Source organism: Thrips palmi, unplaced genomic scaffold, assembly GCF_012932325.1.
Source record: "Thrips palmi isolate BJ-2018 unplaced genomic scaffold, TpBJ-2018v1 HiC_scaffold_18, whole genome shotgun sequence".
In the NCBI taxonomy this organism is placed as follows: Eukaryota; Metazoa; Arthropoda; class Insecta; order Thysanoptera; family Thripidae; genus Thrips; species Thrips palmi.
Window position 1 is genome coordinate 20,310,848 of NW_023144627.1, and position 17,811 is coordinate 20,328,658.

At 58.7% G+C, this 17,811-nt stretch overlaps 1 protein-coding gene across 1 annotated transcript in view; it reads left to right on the top strand.

The window, feature by feature from the left end:
• The window catches only part of LOC117644865 (alpha-catulin), a 45,949-nt gene that overhangs the window by 1,041 nt on the left and 27,097 nt on the right, over window positions 1-17,811 (top strand).

Genomic DNA, 17,811 nt, shown 5'->3' on the forward strand with positions numbered 1-17,811 from the left:
TAATGTAGTCTGATTTACTGGTTGGCATTTTCAGATGATGGGCCTTTTTTAAGCATAGGGGGTTTTTGGTAGCAGGTAGCTAAGCATGTTCACAGAGGCTTGGTAATTAATGTACTGACATTTTCCTACAGTGGCACAGTAAAGAAGCAATGGTACATTAGTCTGCACTGCTTTCCATCCCTAACATCCACACTTTTGGGATTTCCCTGCACTTATTTTGAGGTAATACTGTACCTTGTTTCCCCCCCTTTTTTCAAGTAAAATATTGATTCCCTCTTTCGGGATTTCGATTTTTGTGCTCAGCAGGAGGGCTTGGCCCTGCCGACCTGATGGCGCTGCCGAGATGGCTATCTCACGCGGCCGCGAAACAGCACTCCGTTTTTCCCCGGAAACGAAAAATAAAATTTTAAGGACACGGCAGTCGCTTCCTGTCGCCGACAGCGTCGCTTCGTGTCGGCCAGTTTGTGCCCAAATGTTATCGCGTCGCCGCCTCCTCTTGCCCCCACTGGCGGATTTAATCCAATTACAGTAATTATCGCCAAATTAGCACACAGTAGCTCTGTAATTTTGTCGTTGTATTTTTAATCATTTCCCTGTAGTAAACGGAGCAATGTTTGGGGCCGTTACCGGCTCTGGCTGCGCACAGTGGGCCAGATGACCGGAGGACGTGGCCAAAGCTCTAGACGCGTTTTGAGCTCCAGAGTCGCTAAATGGGACTCGAACCGAACGTGTGACCCCATCAATGGATTGCTTTCCGAACGAGGAATCCATTGGTAGAGTTCGGCTCGAGCCCTCTTTAGCGACTCTGGAGCTCAAAACGCGTCTAGAGTTTTGGCCGCCTCCACCGGTCTTTTGGCCCACTGTACTGCGGGGACCTACCGGTCGCAAGGTAGGGCCTGGCTAGGGCCTGGCTAGGGCCTGGCTGGGGCACCCACCGGGCTGTAACTTCCATTGCGGCAACGGCAGAAGGGGAGGGAGGGGCAGGGGGGAGGGGAGGGGGGGGGGCGTTGGGAGTGCGCCAGCTTGCCCTGCCCTGCCCTCCAGGAACATGAATAGCGGTGTTCCAGGGTTCCAGGGCGTCACGGGTATTAATGTCTTTCACACCAACACCGACCTGGCACCCTGGCAAAAGTCGTAAGTGTGGCTACACGGCGAAATTCGGACGCACTCCACGGTCGGTTTGAAGATTAGCAATAACGCCATTGAAATACGAAACCGCCAGTCGGTCGCTGAGTTCAATTCTCAACTGAATTTTTGACTTCTTTAATTGAGTCGAGCAGTTCGGTATGAAGACAAGTCTTCTGCGATCGACGAGCGATCGACATTACTCAGCACCGCATGCCTAGAGCAAACGCAGTGTGCATAAAGTGCCCTGTAGTGGCCAGGCGGGAACCTGGGTGGCCTGCCAAATGCCCCCCGCCCCTCCCTTCTATACAGCTCTGTGGAAACGGCCAAAATCCCGGACGTGTTTTGAGCTCCAGAGTCGCCAGACTCGAACCGAACGTGTGACCCCACCAATGGATTCCTCGTTCGGAGAGCAACCCACTGGTGGGGTCACACGTTCGGTTCGAGTCCCATTTAGCGACTCTGGAGCTCAAAACGCGTCTGGAGTTTCGGTCGCCTCCACCGGTCTTCCACCGGCCCACTGTGCGGCCGGAGAGCGCCCGGCGGGTAGGCAGCGCGCTCCACACACGCGCCTCACGGCGGCCTGCCCGCCGGGCGTTCCGGGCGTTCCGCGGGCGTTCCGGGTGGTCGCGGCAGTGGCGGCAATCGCAATGATGGCATCGATTGCGACTCCGACCGACGCACGGCATAATTGAATGGCGCCGCTTCGACGCTTGTTTGCAATACGCTCGCGAGGGCCGGGTGTAGACAGGCGGCACGGCACGGCACGGCCAACTCATCACTCACGTCATCGACCTGTAAAGCGGCAGCGCGCCCGGCAGACCGATTCCGAGAGTCGTGTCTGTCTCTCTCGCACTCTCGGGCGTCCCTTACTGGTGCGAGAGAGACAGATAGAGAGCGGTGGAGTGCAGCGCGGGACGTGCAGGGCACCACGCCGCCCAGCCCTAGCCAGCGCGCCAGGGCCAGGCCGCGACCTACATCCCTGACAGGCATGCCAGTGTGCCAGTAGCCCCGCCGCCCCGCCAGAACTATTGGGGTGCCCGATGATTGTCAGCCGTCGCTCTGTCTCTCTCGCACTCACGGGGCGTCCCGTCGCGGTGCGAGAGAGACGGAGCGACGAAGAGTCCAACGACGGCTCAGGGCCCCGTAGCGCCCCGTGAGTGCGAGAGAGACAGAGCGACCGCTGACTCAGCGGCTCGACTTTTTCGGTAATTGCGTCGCCCCCCCCCCTCTCCGCCCGATCGTCTTTCCCTTTCACTATTTCTGGGCGATTCAATCAATGCCGTCTCTGCCCACTCGTCACTGCGTCTACACTGTCAGCGCAGTGTTGCCGCAAGTGCTATTTTTACAGTGCAGAAACAGTTGAGGCTGGGTCACCACACTGTCACTGCCTTTTCGCCACTCGTTCCCGCGACACTTTCACTACACTGTGCACTCGCCTTCTCCGCCACGGCACTGTCACTGTCAAGGCCACTGTCACTCTCGTCCGCCACTACCTCCGAGGTGCATGGCTGCCCCCCCTTCTACAGTTTCGGCCGCCTCCACCGGTCTTCTGGCCCACTGTGCGGCCCTCCCCATTGTCCGACGCGCAAATTGCAATTGCAGTATGAATAATGTGAGGGGGGCATTGTGACGACGGCGCGGTTAAAAGGCGACACCTCTTTTCTCCCTCTGCATTCGCAGCCCCGAGCGTCGCTCCGTCTCTGTCGCACTGGCGGGGCCCTCCGTCAGTGTGCGAGAATCGCTCGGCAGAAAGGGCCTTCCCCGCCGACCCCGCCCCGCCACTACAAGAGGCTCTCACAATTTGGAAGCATTGCCCCTATCTCCTGCCCCACCCCCTTCCTGGCTCCCCTGCCAACTCGGGGCGGGGGAAGGGGGGGGGGAGTGTCTTGCTGCCCGAAAGACTAAAGATGAACAAGACGATGAGAATTTCCATATTGGGCCTCTTCGCCTTCGCCCCCCCTCTCTCTCTCTCTCTCTCTCTCTCTCTCTCTCTCTCTCTCTCTCTCTCCCCTCCCTTCCTCCCGTTATTACGGCATTCCATTTCCCGCCAATTCTGGGTCGCGGGAATCCGCAAAATTAATTTTTCGCTTTCGCTCTTCTTTTGTCACTGGCGCGCGGCCGCCGCTCTGCCGCCGCCGGGCTGCGGTGCGAGGCGAGGTGATTTTCATCATTTCCTTTTTTCTCTCCTCTTTTCTCTCATCTCTTTTTCATTATTCACGGAGCGAGAGAGAGAGAGAAAGAAAGAAATTCAGCGGTGAGAAAAGTTTTGCCGGCGCGGTTGTTGAGGTCGCTGGGAATGTAAAGGTCGAGGCGGGGGATGGATGCAAGCGAGTAAATAAGGGGCCGCTGTCTGTGAGAACAGAGAGAGAGAGAGAGGGAGAGAGAGAGAGAGAGAGAGAGAGAGAGAGAGAGAGAGAGAGAGAGAGAGAACAGCACGTGTGAGTGGTTTGGGGAGCGTAATTGTCCAATGAAAATCAAAAGGCCCCTTTACGGAGCCGCCGTGTGGTTCCACCCCTGTCATCGCTCTGTCTCTCTCGCACCCTCGCGGAGAGCGCCGTGAGTGCGAGAGAGAGAGCGAGGCGTGCGCGTACTCGAGGACAGTCGCACCGGCGCAACAAGGAGGGTGGTGCGTGCGTCCGCACTCCGCGCTGGCGCCTCTCTCTCTCTCTCTCTCTCTCTCTCTCTCTCTCTCTCTCTCTCTCTCTCTCTCTCTCTCTCTCTCTCTCGCGGGGCGTCCCGTCGGGGTGCGAGAGGGGCGGGCTCGCTCGCCGGTCCTCGCTGTCGTTCGGACGGCGGGTACGTCGGTACCTTGGTCCTGGCGTGTCCGGTCCGGAGGGGGAAGGGGTGGGTTGGAAGTCGGTCCCCGGCCCTACCCCATCCCAGGTCCCCTCCCTCTCTCCAGGCCGTACGCTACATCGCTACGATAGGGCGGGCCTAGGGCAGGCCCAGGGTGGGCCCGGCCAGGCCTAGGGTAGGCCAGAGCAGGGATGAGGGGATGTCGCCCACCCCCACAGCCCCCACAGGCTGCGTTGGCGCGCTGGCGGTGGAGCCCGGGGGCAGGGCGTGGGGGCGGTGGGGGCGGGGAGGGGGCGGCCGTGGTCGATAGGGCTGGGCGGGCTGGGCCCGCGGCTGCTCTCCGGCAAGGCGCGCTGCTCTGGGCTGCGCTGTGCTGCGCCGCGCTCTGCTCCGCGGGCCGAGCGCGCCCCACCGCGACAGCGCGCGCCGCCCCGCCGCGCCCCACCGCCCTCAGTAGCAGGCCGGCCGCCCCAGCCAGCGTACCAGCCCCTGGGAGCAGCGCGAGCTAGCGCGAGCCCCGAGCCGAGCGAGCCGAGCAGGCTAGGCCAGCGCAGGCCCTGCAGGGTGGCGCCGCCCCGCCGCGCGCTTGGAGGGCCCCACGCGCCTGGAGGGCCCCACGCGGTCCAGGCGGTCCTCGCGCCGCCGCTGCCGCCAAGCAGCCTCGACAGTCCGCACGGTCCGCACCGGCCTACCGCCTCGCTGTTGCTCTCGTTGGTGTTGGCGGCGATCATGGCGGCCGCGCTGTCCGAGCGGCACCAGGTACGTCAACAACACGCCGCGTCACTTTCCCTGCGTCGCGGCGACGCGGCCTAGACCCGCCACGGCCAACGCCACCCCCTTACAGTGGGCCGGAAGACCGGTGGAGGCGGCAAAAACTCCAGACGCGTTTTGAGCTCCAGAGTGGCTAAGGAGGACTCGAACCGAACGTGTGACTCCACCAATGGATTCATCGTTCGGAGATCAATCCATTGATGGGGTCACACGTTCGGTTCGAGTCCCATTCAGCGACTCTGGAGCTCAAAACGCGTCGAGCCCGCCGTGATGCTGGGCTGCTGGGCCAGGACGGCGCGGCGGCGGGGCGCGAACCAGCCCCGGGAAGCCAGTGGCACCACGAAACGTGGCCGCCGCGCGGTGGGGCCCGCGCGCTTGGAGCGCCTGGAGCCACGCACCGGTCCTTTGCGGTTTGCCAAACGGGCAGGTCCACGCCTCGGCGCGTTCCCGTGGTTTCGGCCTGCTGCACCAAATTTTACGAAAAGGGGGGGGGGTTTTTGGGGGCGCGCGCGGTTGCCAGGGGCCCCCCCTCGTGGAAACCGGGTTTGGCCCAATTTCCGACGCTTTTTGTTCAAAAAATCGCCAACGTGTCTCCACTGATATGGCGGAGTCATTCCTTGTGGGCCGTGGGGGGTCGATCCCTCCGGAAAACTGACCACCCTCGAACCCCTAAATGTGGGTGTCCAAAAAAACGGGCCCGCGCCGCCCCAGGGTCCCAAAATGGCCCAGCGGGCCCGTCCCGCCGGGGGAAAACCTTGGGCCTGCCTTACCCGGGCCAGCACGATAAGGTGCCAAAGGGCCCAGACCTGGGACCAGTCGCCCAGGAAACCAAACATCTGTGCATGACCTGGGGGGGCCGGTTACTGCTGTTATCCCCCCGGAGGGGCGACGGTGCCCAAAACTGGGCACATTTGGCCCCCTAAAAGGGGCAGGCGCGGCGCCCCATTTTCGGGACCCCTTTTTAATGGTCACGTGTGTCGCGCAACGGACGCGCCGGCCGATGTTGCGCTCCTTCCTTTTCCCTCCTCCCATTGGTCGGCGGGCCGCGGACTAATGCTGCTGGGACGCGACAAGCCGTGAAGCGAAAACGGGGAAAAAAAAAAAGAGCGGAACTAAATAGAAATGTCGCAGAGAATTAGCGAGCAGCTAATGAGCCGAATGGCATAACGAGCTGAATTTACACACGTTGCCCCCGTCTCTCTCTCTCTTTTCCCCCTCTCTCTCCCCCCTCTCCTCCCCCCCTTCTCTCTCTCTCTCTCTCCCCCCTCTCTCTCTCCCCTCCCCCCCCTTTTCTTTTCCCCTTTTTCCCCGAGGGGCGTTTTGTCCCATTATTCCGCCGACGCAGTTGCCGCCAAATTGGCCGGGATTTGTTTTAAAAATTTACCTCCGCCAGTCTGGCCAACTTTTTCGTGTTCGACTTAGTTGAGCGTGCAGTTTTGCGCAGGGAATGCCCAGCCATTCATTAGGCGCGCGCGCAAAGTTAACGAAGTTAACGCCCTCAAGTTGGCGGACTTAATTGTGAGGGCTGCTGGGGTTGGCAACATTGTCGGGGGGACCCTATCGTTACCTCGGCGCAACCGAGTGGAAAGAAATGATTGGTTGGCAAACCTGCAGCGAGCAGTCCCCGGCGTACCCAAGTGCAAGGGGGAGCTTCACCCCTCTCGCCGCCCCTTCCACAGTGGGCCAGAGGACCGGTGGAGGCGGCCCAAACTCTAGACGCGTTTTGAGCTCCAGAGTCGCTAAATGGGACTCGAACGGGAAAGTGTGACCCCACCAATGGATTGCTCTCCGAACGAGGAATTCTTGGGGGTCACACGTTCGGTTCGAGTCCTGTTACGACTTGGGCTCAAAACGCGTCCAGAGTTTTGGCCGCCTCCACCGGTCTTCTGGCCCACTGTGCCTCCCCCCAGCGGCTTTGTGTGGGGATCCGTCCCACTTGGATCTTACTTATTTGTTTTCCAGCCAACTTTTGGCGGGAAGTGCGGCGAGTTTGAAGCGGCCGGAAAGCGGGCGGGAAAAAGAAAAGAGTTGTACTCCGCGGAGCTGCCAATACGTCTGCCGAGTTAAGAAGTGCGCTGATGCGGCGTGTGATTTTTATTTATCGCTGTTTGCCTTTCTTCTTTTGTCGATCAGCTTTGCGAGAAGAGAACTGCTGCGGGGAACGTGAGATATTTCAGGAGCGTGTGTCGGAGGCGGCAGTGGGCCAGAAGGCCGGTGGAGGCGGTCGAAATCCCGGACGCGTTTTGAGCTCCAGAGTCGCTGAACAGGACTCGAACCGCACGTGTGACCCCACCAATGGACTGCTCTCCGAACGAGGAATCCATTAGTGGGGTCACACGTTCGGTTTGGGTCCTGTGCAGCGACTCAGGAGCTCTAAACGCGTTTCGAGTCTGGGCCGCCTCCACCGGCCTTCTGGCCCACTGTGCCCCGGGCCTCTGAGCTTTAAAGCCATATTAGCATCTCCAAGACACTTGAAGGGAGTCGAGCGCGGCATGGGGCGCAGGGCCTCGGCGACCCTGACCAAGGATTCTCGCACGGTCAAAACAGGCGCCGCGTTAGAAACCATACCGAACTTGCAAGCTTTCAAACATTTCGGGTGTCCTATGCCTCCATGTTCATGTTTTTCAAACAATTCCACTCTAATTTAAAAAATGATTCCTTTTTTTTAAAAAAAAAATAATTTTTTTTGATGACTTTTAAATAAAGTTTTTGGTTTACGCTGCACGGCAGGGCAAGGCCGCTCCTACACTGTTCTTTACGATCGCTTTGCCGCGCTTTGCGACGACTCTCTCCGCTCAAGTTCCGCGGCGGGAAGTACAGCCGCGGAAAGAGAAAAGAGGGCCCGGAATTTATCGCGACGTTTCCAGCCAGACCCACAGTGGGCCAGAAGACCGGTGGAGGCGGCCGAAACTCCAGACGCGTTTTGAGCTCCAGAGTCGCTAAATGGGACTAGAATCGAACGTGTGACCCCGCCAATGGATTCCTCGTTCAGAGAGCAATCCATTGGTGGGGTCACACGTTCGGTTCGAGTCCCATTTAGGGACTCTGGGGTTCAAAACGCGTCCGGGATTTCGGCCGCCTTCACCGGTCTTCTGGCCCACTGTGAGACCGCGACAGGGTGGCCACCGACCGGGAAAACCGGGAAAACCGGGAAAAACCCGGGAAAATGAAATCTCCTTGAAAAAACCGGGAAAAAACCGGGAATTTCATATTGAAACCGGGAAAAAGGCGAAAAAGGCCTGCGCTGCCTGTAGGTCAATTTCTTCTGAAGGTTCAGTCGTAGTCGTCGGCGCCGCAGCAAGGGGTACTCAACTCAAGATAATCATTGCACGTCTAGCTGGTAATCAGTGAAACAATCAACATCATCCAATGAAATGACAATCATACTTTCGGGGATTCAATCACTTTTTGACCATTTTTGCGAGACCACTGCTCCCAAACTATCAGCGGTCAAAGCCTTCCCGAGGCGGGCCATGAAAGAGTAGGGTCTTTATAATAGTAAGGCGTCGAGGGAGGCCTTTGACCGCAACTAAATTGGATGCAGTGACCGCTCAAAGTCAGCAAAATCGGTGATTTTCTGAAATTCATTCACTGTTTGACCATTTTGCAAGACCACTGCTCCCAAACTATCAGCGGTCAAAGCCTTCCCGAGGCGGGCCATGAAAGAGTAGGGTCTTTAGAATAGTAAGGCGTCGAGGGAGGCCTTTGACCGCAACTAAATTGGATGCAGTGACCGCTCAAAGTCAGCAAAATCGGTGATTTTCTGAAATTCATTCACTGTTTGACCATTTTTGCAAGACCACTGCTCCCAAACTATCAGCGGTCAAAGCCTTCCCGAGGCGGGCCATGAAAGAGTAGGGTCTTTAGAATAGTAAGGCGTCGAGGGAGGCCTTTGACCGCAACTAAATTGGATGCAGTGACCACTCAAAGTCAGCAAAAACGGTGATTTTCTGAAATTTATTCACTGTTTGACCATTTTTGCAAGACCACTACTCCCAAACTATCAGCGGTCAAAGCCTTCCCGAGGCCCTGAAAAAGCGCCTTTGAACCACTAAAATAACCTAGAAAAGCCTTAATTTTGACCGGGAAATACCGGGAAAAAAACGGGAATTTCATTTTTGGAATTGAGTGGCCACCCTGCGCGAGGCTAGCAGTGTGGGCGCGCCCATCAATTAACTGGCATGCCTGGACACATAATGGGTCCATTCTGTGTAATTGTGGTGGTAGCACTGCAGTGGCGTTGTCAGTGCCAAGTGCCTTTGTCTGTCTCGTATTAGCGGCACCGCAAATCACGTTCTTTCTCTTTCCCTCTTTCCAGTGTATACAACATCCGTCGCAGTTTCACCCCCTCCCTCCCGCGTGCCTTTTCCTACCGATCTTCTGGTCCTTTTGTTCGCAGTGTCGCGTATTGTTTCGTCTGCGAAATGGAACTCGAACCGAACGTGTGACCCCACCAATGGATTGCTCTTCGAACGAGGAATCCATTGGTGGGGTCACACGTTCGGTTCGAGTCTCATTTAGCGACTTTGGAGCTCAAAACGCGTCTAGAGTTTCGGCCGCCTCCACCGATCTTCTGGCCCACTGTGCGGCGTGCAGCGCCCAGTCCACAGCACTGCGATGACCGTTCTGCGTCTCTCTCGCACTGGCGGGGCGCGCCGCAGGGGTGCGAGAGAGACGCAGCGCAAATTGGTGGCGGGATTGGAGGACGGCCCCTGCGGGAGCGAGTGCGACGGAGGGGGCGGAATCGGGGTAGAAATGGTGAATGGTGGGCCGTGAGCGCCATGGGCCGGCAAGTGGGCTGCGAATCGAGATTCGAGATAGGGGAGGGATGCCTGTGGGCGCCTGTGGGCTGTGGGCGCCTGACAGTGTGCCGGCCTGGAAGTTAGTTTGAAATTTTGGGTAAAGGGTTGGCGGAGAGAGAGAGAGAGAGAGAGAGAGAGAGAGAGAGAGAGAGAGAGAGAGAGAGAGAGAGAGAGAGAGAGAGAGAGAGAGTAAAAGGGAGGGATGGGCAGACAGACAGACATACGGACAGGCTAAGAGATGGGGTGGGAATGGGAAAAGTTGTGTGGAATGCGTGGCGCAGCTCCGCAGCTCGCAAAGAACAACACGGACAGTGACGTGGGCTGCGGGACGCCGTCGGACGCCGTCCCCTGCAAAATGCATTCCTCTGGACAAAAGCGCGACGGAAGTTGGCGGCCGCGGAATGCATCTCCGCATCGATGTTTTCGGCCCAAGTTTGGTTCCAGCAGCCGAAGTTGCGGAGCGACGCCTGCAGACTGGGAGTTTGTCGCTCTGTCTCTCTCGCACCGCGCGGGACGCCCCGTGAGTGCGAGAGAGACAGAGCGACGCCTGCAGACTGGGAGTTTGTCGCTCCGTCTCTCTCGCACCGCGCGCGACGCCCCGTGAGTGCGAGAGAGACAGAGCGACGCCTGCAGACTGGGAGTTTGTCGCTCTGTCTCTCTCGCACCGCGCGCGACGCCCCGTGAGTGCGAGAGAGACAGAGCGACGCCTGCAGACTGGGAGTTTGTCGCTCTGTCTCTCTCGCACCGCGCGGGACGCCCCGTGAGTGCGAGAGAGACAGAGCGACGCCCTGCAGACTGGGAGTTTGTCGCTCTGTCGTCTCGCACCGCGCGGAGCCCGTGAGTGCGAGGAGACAGAGCGACGCCTGCAGACTGGGGTTTGTCGCTCTGTCCTCTCGCACCGCGCGGACGCCCCGTGAGTGCGAGAGAGACAGAGCGACGCCTGCAGACTGGGAGTTTGTCGCTCTGTCTCTCTCGCACCGCGCGGGACGCCCCGTGAGTGCGAGAGAGACAGAGCGACGCCTGCAGACTGGGAGTTTGTCGCTCTGTCGCTCTCGCACCGCGCGGGACGCCCCGTGAGTGCGAGAGAGACAGAGCGACGCCTGCAGACTGGGAGTTTGTCGCTCGTCGCTCTCGCACCGCGCGGGACGCCCCGTGAGTGCGAGAGAGACAGAGCGACGGCTGCAGCGGGCAGGCGGCTGTCTAGTCGCAAGGCGCGGCGTCACTCCGCTCTGCAGTGCGAGAGAGACAAGGGACGCTCTTTTTCGCTCTTCGCTTCGCACCCGCGGTGACGTTTTGGTGCGAGAGGACGAGAGCGTGGTACGCGCAGCGGCGTCGATCGAAGGGGGCGTCAGCTCGCGCTCGCAGTAGCTGACTCCCTTTTGAGCTCCTAATTGCGTCTGGCGGCGCACTCTCTGGCGGGGCCAGGCAGGCTGCGGAGTCCGTAGGCGACGGCACCTCTGTGCAAGGACGCGGAGCGTTCTCCATCCACCTCGGCTGCCTTTCGCTGCCTTTGGCCGCCCCTGGCGGTGACCGTGTTGAATGGGCCGAAAAAAAGGACCCCGAAGCAATGCGTTTGCGTTCCGCGCGCGGAGCGCAGTTCGGAGATCAATCCATTGGTGGGGTCATACGCTCGGTTCGAGTCCCGCTTAGCGACTCCAGAGCTCCAAACGCGTCTAGAGTTTCGGTCGCCTCCTCTGTGCGGCGGCGGGGCGCCTGCGAAGTCCAGGGTAGGCAACCCGCCGCGACGCCGTGTGCAACGGGACGGCCGCGCGGCAGGCGCTCTCTCCTCCCGAAACTCGTTAGCGTCGCATTTTTGACGTTCCTCCCACAGACAACAAAGTCGTTTCAAACAAAATTTCGATTTCCCGCGCAAAATGCTCCATTTCCGGCGGGGGCTTGATTGAAACGTGGATGGGGCTCCTTCGTCGTCGGCCAACTCACCGGCAGGCATTCCCTCGGTGTCGAAGGGAGGGGAGTTATTAACAGTGTGGGGCCAACTCGGGCCGACGGGGGGACTGAAGGAGGCCACGGAGGAAGACGGGGGAATAACGAAGAGGAATCATTTCCCCATCAACATGTCTCGCTTCGCTTAGCCTCGCCGGCCTCGCTCTAGCTTCGCTCCCCCCGACTGGAAAGTTGGGGAATCCGTGGCGCGGCGTACCTGAGCAGCCGGGGCGGGGCGGGGCGGGGCGCCTTCCAGGGATTCCCCTTCTTTCCTTTTCATCCACTTTGCTAACCACGGCGGAGCCTCTCGGGGCCGAAACGGCCGAAACGGCCTTCGTTATTGGCCGGCAGTGTAACACGAGCCTGCCGAACCCTCCCTGCTTTATTTCATTCGGTGAAAACTCCGGACGCGTTTTGAGCTCCAGCGTCGCTGAATGGGGCTCGAACCGAACGTGTGACCCCACCAATGGATTGCTCTCCGCACGAGGAATCCGTTGGTGGGGTCACACGTTCGGTTCGAGTCCCATTTAGCGACTCTGGAGCTCAAAACGCGTCGAGAGTTTTGGCCGCCTCCACCGGTCTTCTGGCCCACTGTGCATTCGGTGTACTACACTGTAGTGGCCGAGGATCCGCTGGGAATGGCTGCTGCTTTGTTTGCAGCCGGAGGCACATTGGCCGGCAGGCTGATGCCGAGAGTCGCTCTGTCTCTCTCGAACCTGTACGGGACGCCGCGCGAGTGCGAGAGAGACAGAGCGATGACTCTCGGCTCGGCATCAGTCTGCAGGGAAAGGGGCGGCAGCCAGGCTTGTGCTGAAGAGGGGAGGGGAGGGAGAGAAAGGGATTACCGATCGGATCGTCGAAATGTTTACAGCTGCTGTATGAGAATAAGGGCCCAAAGCGGATTTCCTGCTCGTCTTCCTCGTCCCCCGTCTCCCCCTCTGTGTCCCCTGCCCCGTTCAGCCCCAAGCCCCCCCCCCCCGGCTGCCTCCACAACAGCGAAAACCTTTCACCCGTCGCGCAGCAGAGTCCCCGCACCTTGTGTTCCAATGGGAAATTGGAACTGGATGCAATTTTCGTCGCGTCCCCCCGTCTGCACTGTCAGTGCACTGTACATTCCCAAAATGGTCAAATGGGGCTTCAAAGAGACGCCTTTTAATTTTGCGGCAACTATGACGACCTTATGGGGTGTCTTGATGGTATTAAATTTGTGTGACTTTTCCTACTTGTTGCATTTCACAACCTAATTTTTGTCTCCCTTTCCGCAGGTGAGTGAGCTAGCCGAGCGACGTGACTGACAGGTGTCTTGGTGAGTCCCAAGAGCCGAAAGGCCGCGATAAGAAACGGTTTCTGTTTAATCCCCGGAAGCCTATGGTAAAGACATAAGCGATTTCCGGGGAGTACCTGCGGGAAAACCAGGAACCGTTTTTACGGTGCACTGGATGTCTAAACAATATCAATTTAGCCGGTGCGTTTGACTGCTTCTACTTGTTGCTCGGGCTGTACCTGATAAGCCCGACTAATGAGAGGTCCCGCCTCACTCTCTTCGTGCTGCCAACAACAACAACAACAACTAGACCGCAGTGTGCGCGGCTTTCAACTCGACGAACCGATTGCCATTGCTGATTGCAAATCTGTTTGTTGGTGGCAATCGGGGAGCCCGGCCGGATCGGGTGATGTGGCTTTGCGAGTCGTGTTCGGGAGCTGCACAGTGGGCCGGAGGCGGTCAAAATTCAAGGCGCGTTTTGAGCTCCAGAGTCGCTAAACAGGACTCGAACCGAACGTGTGACCCCACCAATGGATTGCTCTTCGATCGAGCAATCCATTGGTGGGGTCACACGTTCGGTTTGAGTCCCATTTAGCGACCCTGGAGCTCAAAACGCGTGTAGAGTTTCGAGCCCTCGCCCCGCCCCCCTCCGATTGCGAATCCGCGCTCTCTACACATGGGTTGCGAAAACGCCGATTGCGATTGGCGATTGCGAGGGGGACGCGTTGCCGGGGGCACGCTGGCTCGCTTCCCAGCGGATTGATTTGGCGAGGCGGGGGCCTGGCCCATGGGCTGGTCTAGCCCGTCACCCCCGCACTGCCGCGCACTGCCGCGCTGGGAGAGGACCCAGGAGGGCGCCGTAGGCCTGCATCAAAAACAAAACAAAACAAACAAAAAACGATATAGGTTCTCAAAAGAAAATCAAGCAAATCAGATGTAAAAGCAGCAATGTGCGGCAAATTAACACTCAATTCAAGCAAAAAATATAAAAAAATATCCTGAATTTTTTTTTTGACAAAGATTAAAAAAACTAACAAAAAAGGGGCGAAAAAAATTGAGAGGGTGAAACGGAATCCTAGTCTAGTCTCCTTCCTACGCGTTGCTGCGCCACGAGGACGAGTTGACCTTTGAGTCCGGGCGATCGCCACGACAGCCAGTCACTCTGTTCGGCTAGCTGAGCGCTGCGCCGCGCGCGCCGCGCCGCGCTCGCCCCAACAGCCTTCCCCTTGAGCCCCCTATTCATCAGCCACCAGCCCGCCCGGCCCGCCAGCCGCCAGGCCCGCCAGGCCCGTGGTGGGCCGCTACGCCACCCACCGCCACCCCCTACCCTATCCCACTGAGGCTCTCTAGGGTCACGGGGCCGGCCAGCGCTCCGCCCGCTCCGCCACCCCGGGTGGGCCACCCCATCCCCACCCCCACCCCCCTCGTACTCCTCACGTGCCGATGGGGTGACAAGGCCATACACATAACACACAAGTCGGGCTTTGCGGTACGAGCTCGCTGGACGTGGCTTTGGCGCACCGCTCTCTCTCTCTCTCTCTCTCTCTCTCTCTCTCTCTCTCTCTCTCTCTCTCTCTCTCTCTCTCTCTCTCTCTCTCTCTCTCTCTCTCTCTTCTCTCTCTCTCTCTCTCCCTTTCCCCGTCCATTGGGATCCTCTTAACTTCTCCTTTCATGACCAGCACTCCTTTTTTCCGCCTTGGATTTTCTCACCATTCTGCTCTTCTCGCTCTCTTCATCCTATGTTCTTCGTTCTTCCCGTCATCTCCCCCCCCCTCTCTCTCTCTCTGTCGCTCTTCTTGCCTCACTCGCCCCTCCCGCCGGCAGACCCAAAGAAATCCCCAACCTAACCGGAGTTGATATTAGGGCCAGTCATAAAAAAGCGGCCCGGCACGACAATTATCCGCGCTACGGCTGTTCCGTTGTGACAATCATGCAGACTAACATTGTCGCGATGTAATTGCCGCCGCTACCTTATTTTTTTACGGTTGTTCCTGGCGACGACATTGTTTACTTTGCCGCGGAACGTTTCCGCATTTATAGACCCCAGATGTACACTGTAAAAAAAGAGGCTAGTCAAATCGACAAGGAGTTTAAGTTGTTTTGAATCGTATAAGTGAGGTTAGGTTGGCTTTCCCGCCAAAAATGCGCGGGAGGTTTTCGAAAAGCGCGCGAAGTCTGCTAAAAGGGCGGGGAGTCTTCACAAAGCGCGGGAAGTCTTTTAAAAAGCGCGGGAATTCTTTTAAAAAGCGCGGGAAGTCTTCTGAAAGGGCGGGAAGTCTTTTAATAAGCGCGGGAAGTCTTCAAGCGTTGTTGTGTGCTAGCAAGGAGCATTCTGCTACACTTCAAGTTTTCCCAGTGACGTCACCAACTTCCTGTTGTTGCTCTTGGCCGGGCGAAAACGCCGAAAAGCGACACGCGTGACTGACGAGCGCGTTCCGGCGGGACCGGCCACTGGCGGCGCGTCGTCCAGGGCTGCCAACCGTCACGTTTTGCAAACTGCAGGAAGGCCCTGCCTCGCCCTGCCTCGCGCTGCCGCTTTCAAGTCCACAAATCATGTTTACGGTCGTGTAGGGCCGCGGGGCCTAGGGCAGCCTAGGGCCCGGGGCTCAGGGCTCGCAGGACGAGGAGCACGGCAGCGGAAGGGCTGCCTGCCTGGCTGCCTGCCTGGCTGGCTCTGGCTCGACCCGAACGTGTGACCCTACCAAAGGATTCCTCGTTCAAAGAGCAATCCATTGGTGGGGTCATTTGTCCGATTCGAGCACGGTTTACGGACTTCCCGCACAGTCTTCTGGACTGCCCAATTTACCAATGCGTTTATTTACCATTTCTTTCCAAAACGCGTCGACAAGGACTTCCCCAAGCTGGGCCGCCCTTGGTGCGTACAGTCCCTTCCAGAACACTTGGACAATTACCCGCCGAGCTGTCGCAGAAGGCTGCGCCATAAATTATTCAGCGGAAAAAAAAATAAAAAATAGAGGCGAATACGAAATTGCGTGTGCGTCGCCGCAACCACTTCCCTGGGTCTCGGATGGCCGCCCTGGGGACAACGCAGGGGCAAACAGACGGACAGACAGACAGACAGACTCTGACACACACAGGCGCGGGAAGGCAGACGGATCAGCGGACGGCTGCGCTCCAGCGACCTGTTTCCTCTGTCTCTCTCGCACTCAAGGGGCGTCCGCACAGGTGCGAGAGAGGCAGAGCGACGCGTGTTCTGAATCGCTCCAGCTGCAGGAAGAGAGGGGCGGGGGTGTCCGTTTACGATTTCGCCTGCTTTCTTTATTCTAAGCACACTGCGGCGGGAATAAACGTAAAATCGGAGGGCGAGCCGCGCCTCGGTGTTGCCAAACTGCGGGGAACGGTTTCGCGTTTCGCCATAAATCTGCGCTATGGAAAATTGCGCGCCGAAACTGCGGTGCCGAAATTTGGCCTGCTGTCGCGCAGTGTGCCAGAAGACCGGTGGAGGCGGTCAGAATCCCGGACGCGTTTTGAGCTCCAGAGTCGCTAAATGGGACTCGAACCGAACGTGTGACCCCACCAATGGATTGCTCTCCGGACGAGGAGTCCATTGGTGGGGTCACACGTTCGGTTCGAGTCCTGCTTAGCGACTCTGGAGCTCAAAACGCATCTAGAGTTCTGTCCGCCTCCACCGGTCTTCCGGCCCACTGTGCAGCGACGCGGCCTTCACGGTGGTGTCGAGAGGGTGTGAGCGGAGCGCTCAAATATTAAAGTGTAGCCGTTGTCGTCGAGGCGGCATATCGCCGCGTGGGAGAAACTCGCCTGTTCCTCCGCGAGTAACTTGCAGGTGTCTCTCTCGAGCTCGTGGGGCGTCCCGCCTGGTCCCGCCTAGTCCCGCCTGGGTGCGAGAGAGACAGAGTGACGGGCTGTCCGCTCAGGCTGCTTGGCGTGTGTCGCGTTCCTGATCTTGATTCTGGGCCCCGCCGTGTCCGCCACCGCGCCGCGCCGTGCGCCGTGCCGTGCCGTCTCTTAACCCCTTCCCTCCCGCTCCCCGCTGTGACGTCACGCTTATCACGTCCCCGGCGTGCAGGCGGGGCGGGGCGGAGCGCGGGGCATACCAACCGCATCCCCCGAAATGTCTCTCTACTCACTCAAGCATGTGGCCCTCTCGCTCCGTTTGCTTCGGCTGCTTCGGCCCGCCGCACAGTGGGCCAGAAGACCGGTGGAGGCGGCCAAAAACTCTAGACGCGTTTCGAGCTTCAGAGTCGCTGCATGGAGAATATTCTCCATGGTCGCTGGCTAGCTGGCTGGCTGGCTGGCTGGCTGCTGGGCTGGCGGGCTGGTGGCGGCGGTTTTTGCCCTCTGGGGCGGGGGGGGGTCGGGGGTTTTTTTGCCCCCCATTTTGGCGGCAAAAGGGGCGCTTTTGATTCCCCCTCCCCCTCCCCCAATCGTTTTGGACGGGGGGAACCCCCCCTTTAAAGTGGCACCCAACACGCACACACACACACACAACTATACTGACTCCGCCCGCACACCGCCTCTCGTACAGACCCACTCACACACTCAATGCACTCTCACACACACAACCACTCTCTCTCTCTCTCTCTCTCTCTCTCTCTCTCTCTCTCTCTCACCAACACACACACACACACACACACACACACTCTCTCACACGTACACACACGCACACACCCTTACACAGACACACAGACACACACAGACACACACCCACACACACTCATACACAGACACACACACACACTCTGGCACGGCCATTCGGAATGAAAGTTTCCCGGCGACCGAGAGAGAAAACGGCGCCTTTGAGAGGCTGCCTTTGGCGGCGGCCCTGGGCGTCGCGGCGTCACGGCGTCACATGCAGATGATATACAGAGCGCGACGCGAGGCGACGCGACGCGACGCCTAAGTCGGAATTTGAAATTCAAAGTGGAGACCCGTGGGAAAGACGGTGCGTCCTGCCGCTCCAGGCGAAGACCCCTTCCGGCGACGGCCCCACTGACCCTCTGGCCACGGAGGGCCAGGAGACCGGTGGAGGCGGCCGAAACTCTGGACGCGTTGTGAGCTCGAAACGCGAAAACGGAAACGAAAATGCGGAAACGAAAACGGAAACACGAAAACGAAAACGCAAAA